Raw genomic sequence first — 6,178 nt, forward strand, 5'->3', positions numbered from 1 at the left:
CCGGCTCGCCCCACCCGCAGGGCCAGGCCACCACGCCCGGCCCTGCCCCCCGGGGCACCGTTCCGCCCCCAGCGCCTCGGACTCCCCGCTCGGCCAAGGAGGGGGATGGGACACAACACACACGGGAGACTGTCCGTGGCGCCCGGCCGCGGGCTCGGGACCCCAAGGGGAGCCCAGGTCTGTGCGCGCAAGACTGGGGATGATGGGCCAGGGGCATGAGAGGGCTTCCAACCGCGCGGACTGGGACGTTAAGTCCCGAGCTCCCCGACGTGGGGACTATAAACAGGGTGACTGTAAACAGCCTTCAAACAATGGGCCCCCAACGTCTGCGCGATGAGGCCGCTGTGAGCCATCTGCTGGGGGGAGCCCCCGTGGCCTTCCTGACTGAGGTCGCCGTCACGTTGAAGGGCTGATGGGGATGCTTGGCTTGGCTACTGAGAAGGAAGGGGAGCAGAGTGCACGGGAGCCTGGAGGGCTGCCATTCGTGGGGTGAAAGTGCGAGTGTATTCTGGGTGACTTGCTTATTACCGCCTTCCACCCCTCGCACCCCCCCCACCTCTCCACCTCCCCCAACCGTCCCATTTTTTACTTAATAAACTTGAATTTATTTCTTAGAGATAGGTACCTTGCCCTGTCTCTTAGAGATAGGTACCCTGTCCTAAAAGTTAAGGGTTCACCGTGTAACAGGAGTAATGTCATGTTCCAGAGCAGAGGTTGTCAAACCTGAGCTCCCATCAGAACCCCCTGCAGGGCTGGTTGTAACACTACCTCACTCACTGTGATTCAGGGGGTCTGGTTGGGGGCAGAGAAGCCCATTTCTAGCAAGTTCCCAGGTGATGCTCACCTTCTAGTTGGGAGAAAACATTTTGAGCACCCTATGTGTATTTCTCTAGGTCTAACAATTTGTAGTACATCATTGTAGCTAATTCATTTTCTCAGTATCTATGGGGGATTGACTCTAGGGCCCCCATTTGGATACCAAAATCCACTGGTGCTCAGTTCTTTATATAAAATGGCACGATATATACATACCAATCTTCACACCTCCTCCCGTATACTTTAAATCATCTCTAAATTATTTATTATACTTAATATGATGTCCATGCTAAGACATAGTTGTTCTGCCTCATTGTTTAAGAAGCAAAAAGTCTGTATGTGTTCGGTACAAATGTAACTATCATAGGCCTAAGTGCATACGACGTGAAGAATGTTCCTGTGAGTACCTGATGGACACTGAGCACCTGTGAATGGACAGGAGGCTACAGCAGGTTGGGCCTCTGCGTCACTTCATTCACATGGATTCACAGTGCCAGGTGCATGGTTGGCAAATCCCAGTTTTGCTTTTTGGAATTTTTCTGAAATTTTTTTTCTGACCATTTCTGACCTGTGGCTGTTGAACCTGTACAGTTAAACATACTGAAGGTGGACAGTTTTTGTTTCAAGGGTGGACCAGGGCTTGAAGAAAGGCAGGCAGAGGGGCCTCTGGGTCCTCCCTTGTTCCAGAAGTGCCAGTCTTGGGTAGCCAGGATAACCAAAGAGACCTGTGATGTTGCCACAGACATGGGGTCCTTGACCCCTTCTCTAAGAGGGCTTCCACCAACTCCTGGAACCCTGTGTGTGTGGGGGGAAGGGGGTGTAAGTGGATGCCGGGGACAGCAGGTACTGCTGCCACCATGTGTTCACACTGATCACAGTGATGAAGAAGGCAGCCACCTTCTTCAACTAAACCTGGTCACCCACAGGCGCAGTCCTGGCCCCATCCTCAGCATTCCTTGATGATCAGATGTGGCCAGCCCAGGGGCCATCCAGGGCTCCTTCCCTGGAGGGCCCTGGCCTAGTCTCAGGCATGGGAGGTGGCTAGGGGTTGAGGTAGGTTAGACCTCTGCTCTAGTCAAAACAAGAGAGATAAGGAGGATGAAAGTGTGACAGATTTCCCCAGAAGAAAAATCAAGGACAGGGCTTGGATCATGCCACCCTCTCTGGCCACTTCAGTCCACCAGGAGGGCCCATGTGGTTGGGCCCTCCTGTTGCTAGAAGCTGTATGTTCTGGTAAAGTCTGGACTGTGAATTTGTTTTCCAACAGTCCAGACAAACAACTTCCCATGTTGGTTTTCTGTGGGCCTCCGAGCCAACCAATATACTGTTTTACCTCTCTGGCCTTCAATCCAGGACAGCTTGCGATTTTGAGGGAGTCAGGACTGGGAAAACTTGGGACTCCATTGTCCCCAAATCCTTAAGTCGGGGCACCCAAGGCCTCTTGGGCCACTTGGAAAGGGAGAGGCATCACTTGACATTCCTGAGCTGCCATTGGGCCACTGCCAGGGTTTGTGGGTTGGCGGAGGGGCAGGGGTTTGACTAGTTGTAGTATTTTTTTGGAGTGTGTGTGTGGGGGGCTTGGAGTTTGAGGGGTGTCCCTTGAACCCCTTGAATGCAGTCTCTGCCCTGGTCCATAACTGCTGTGTGGGCCTCTTGTTGGACACACTGAAATAGGCAACCCCTACAGAGCCACCAGCTACTGTCCTGGAGACCGTGATGTTTGTACTGTGCCAGCAAAGCTGGACAAACTGGATAAGCAAGTAATAGTGTGGCAAGGAAAATTTAAGAAAAGCCTCTGGGCCCACAAGAAAAAGTGGTCCCAAAGCTCTGGCATTTATTCTGAAGCAGACACAAAGGGGACTCAGGTCTCCTCAGTGTCAGACAGCTCATCACACCATGAACTTGGTTATTAGCCCTAGACACAACTCTTCTGAGAAGGACTGAACCCCTGAATGCAGCCTCTGGAGAGGTGGAGGCCACAGAATTATGCAAAGATTCTGTGCATCACTAATCATCAGAGATGCAGCTCAAAACCACAGTGAGGTACCACTTCACGCCTGTTAGAATGGCTGCTGTTAAAATCCTGTAACGTAACAAGTGGTGGTGAGAATGGAGAAACAGCCCTTGTGCAAGGGAAAATGGGGCAGCCACTGCAGAAAACAGTATGGAGGGTCCCCAAAATATTAAACGATGGACCAACCATATAATTCAGCAATTGTACTTTGGGGATTGAGCTAAAAGAACTAAAAGAGGTATTTGTATGCTCATGTCATAGAGACATACAGGTAGAAGAGGCAGAAGCAATTCATCTCTATCCACAGATGAATGGATAAACAAAATGTTTTTCCATTGGAATAACATTGAAATGGAATGTTGTTTACATATCATAAAATGAAATATTATTCATCCTGTCACACGTTACAACATGGATGAGCTTTGAGGACCTCATGCTAAGTGAAATAAAAAAGAAATTCTATGACTCCACTTACAGGAGGTGCCTAGGGTAGTAAATTCATAGAGGTAGAAAGCAGAATGGTGGTTGCCAGGGACTGGGGAGGGGAAGAGGGAATTTAATCAGTACAGCATTTCAGTTTTACAGATGGAAAAGTTTGGGCTGGTGGAGTGGCTTAAGTGGTAGAACACCTGCCTAGCAAGTGTAAGGTCCTGAGTTCAAACCCCAGTGCCATAAAAAAAAATGTGAAAGTTCTGCAGATCTGTGAATGTATTTAACATTACCGAACAATACACTTATCAGTGATAAATTCTGTTATGTGATTTGTTTTTAAACCACAATAAAGAGAAAAATGAAAAAAGAGCAAGAGGTTGCACAGGCCATTTAATCCAATCTTCCCAACTTGTAGATGAGAAAACTGAGCCACGAGAGAAGTTATCTGCCATAGGTACACATCCCCAGCAGGATTCAGATCAGGATGGGCTGGCAGATTGTAAAATGAGCACAAGGCAATTATACATCAGTGTTAATGGTAGCCCGAATTTCTGTATTAACCCTATGAATTTATTATCTTGACTTCTGTTAATTCTAATTTTTGTAGAACATGGTTTCCTTCTCCCTTGGGGCTAAGCTTATTTGCAGAATGAACCATGCCATAGCCCTGTGTATGAATGTCTCACCTAAAAACGTCAATACAGACATAACTGTTCCAAATTTTAAATGTTAATATTTTAACTTCTGATTTGAAATCAATGGACTCAGGTTCAATGTTTCTACACACAAAAGCCGGACTCGGGGTTCACTCTTAAAAGGTGACCAAGGGGGGTTATGTGCTAGGCACACTTAGAGAGGTCCAAGTAAGTTATCTAGAAAATTCACTTAAGAACAACTGTGTGAGCTGGGCGCCAGTGGTTCACACCTTTAATTCTACTGACTTGGGAGGCTGAGATGAGGAGGATCTTGGCTTGAGAGACATCATCTCCAAAGGAACCAGAGCAAAATGGACTAGAGGTGGGGCTCAAGTGGTAGAGCGCCTGGTTTGCAAGTGCGAAGCCCTGAGTTCAAACCCCAGCCCCCTCCCCCATAACCCTGAAAGAAAGAAAACTGTGTGGCTGATGTCAGCCCAGTCCTCCCAAGAGCCAAAGCCTTGAGCTCCTCCACAAAGCCTGCAGAGTAGCACTGAGGGCAGCTGTAATGGGGTGGAGTGTGGGAAAAACCTAGACTCCAACTCCAGCTCCTCCACTGCCTTAACCTTAGTTCTAAATGTTTTCCCTTGGTGGTGCTGGGTATGGGGTTTGAACTCAGGGCTTTGCATTTGCTAAGCAGGTGCTTTACTACTTGAGTCGTGCCTCCAGTCCTGCGGTCTGCATCTCAAAATAAGGAAGAACTTACAGCACACTGCCGGTGTTTGGTAAAAAGCTGTGGGTAAAAGGCATCTGGGAGAGCAGCACTCATCATTCCTAACCTGGGGCCATCATGATGACCTCTTTGTGACCTCTCAGTGTCTCAGTTTATCTGCAACATGGGGAGAACAGCACTTTGTAAAGTTGCTATAATGTTGAAATGAATTAGTTCATTAGAATAGCTTGGAGCTGTACCTAGCACATAGTCAAGTGCTCAGATATCAGCTATTGTCGTCAGATATTAAAGTCACAGTGTGATCCCCCAAGGATCAGTTATTTGTTTACGAGGGACCCACCTGGGACCTGACAATATGGGCAGGCAGAGGAGTCTGGAGTGTGTTCTCCAGGGCCTTCAGTGTTTTCTGATGTCTGCATGGTCTTGGGTTGTGGCTGGCCCTGAGGTTCCTAAGCTGGGGGCAGGGATGAGCAAATCCAGGGCTCAGATGTTTACCCTTTTTTGCCCCTGGCTGACCCAGAGTTGACACAGGACAGAACGAGGCCGCTGTGGAGAGCATGCCAAAATCACCCATGTGACAGGCAGCACTAGCCCTTCTCTGGTACTCTCCTTCACCTTCCTTGCTTTACCTTCCTTCATCCAACACCCTGGATACATCACTGGTGCCTTTTACTATTGCCAAGATTCAGCAGAGGGGAGTCCCCGATGTTGGTTGAGCAAATGAGAGGATGCATGTGACAGGAGGCCTGTCAAGTGACCATCTATGGGGACTGAGGAGAGAGTGAGGGATTCAAGTCATGATAGAGCAGGGAGGGGCTAAGGGAACAAAGGGGCAGGAGAGGCAGGAGAGTCCTGGGGAAAAGCTACTGGCCAGAGAAGATGAGAAGGTAGAGGACCTTGACAGTCTCTAGCCAGCTCAAAGCTGGCCTGATCTATCAGGCCTGAGTTGCCCTGGGCTTCAGAACAACAGAGAAGTCCCCTTGAGGTAATACTAGCCCCAGCACAAAACCCTACAGGTTTGTGTGTGTATGTGTATTGGGTGGGTGGGGGGTTAGGTACCACAATACCTCCTTTGCATACTCCAAGTCCTCAGAAACCCCAGCCACCCCACCTTCTTCCAACTGTGTCTTCTATTCCCTGCTAAGAATCCATCTAAGACCCAGGTTGGGAAATCCAGCATTTCCATAGTACCCACCTATGCTATGGGCAGATGTCACCAATCAATTGTACACTGTCCTGCCAAGTCCTGGGCAGCATGGATGTTCTGACTCTGGGATCCAGGCTGCTAGTAGACTGGAATAGGCCATCTTTGAGGGCGAGGAGACACATAGGAAGGAACTGCCCAAACTACACAGAGAGAGGGAGGCCAGGCTCATCCCAATCCCCCATAAACCACAGAACACTAAGGAGGGCTCCAACCTTCCCTACAGCAAGTAAATGGCAGTGGCTGTGGTGAGGGGGAGGTGGCTGTAGGATTTGAGTTTAATCCCAAGCACGAGGGCTGGCAGGGAAAGGATTTGATTTCATTCCTTCAGATGCCCAAGCCCTGGC

This window comes from Castor canadensis, chromosome 1 (assembly GCF_047511655.1).
Source record: "Castor canadensis chromosome 1, mCasCan1.hap1v2, whole genome shotgun sequence".
Classification (NCBI taxonomy): domain Eukaryota; kingdom Metazoa; phylum Chordata; class Mammalia; order Rodentia; family Castoridae; genus Castor; species Castor canadensis.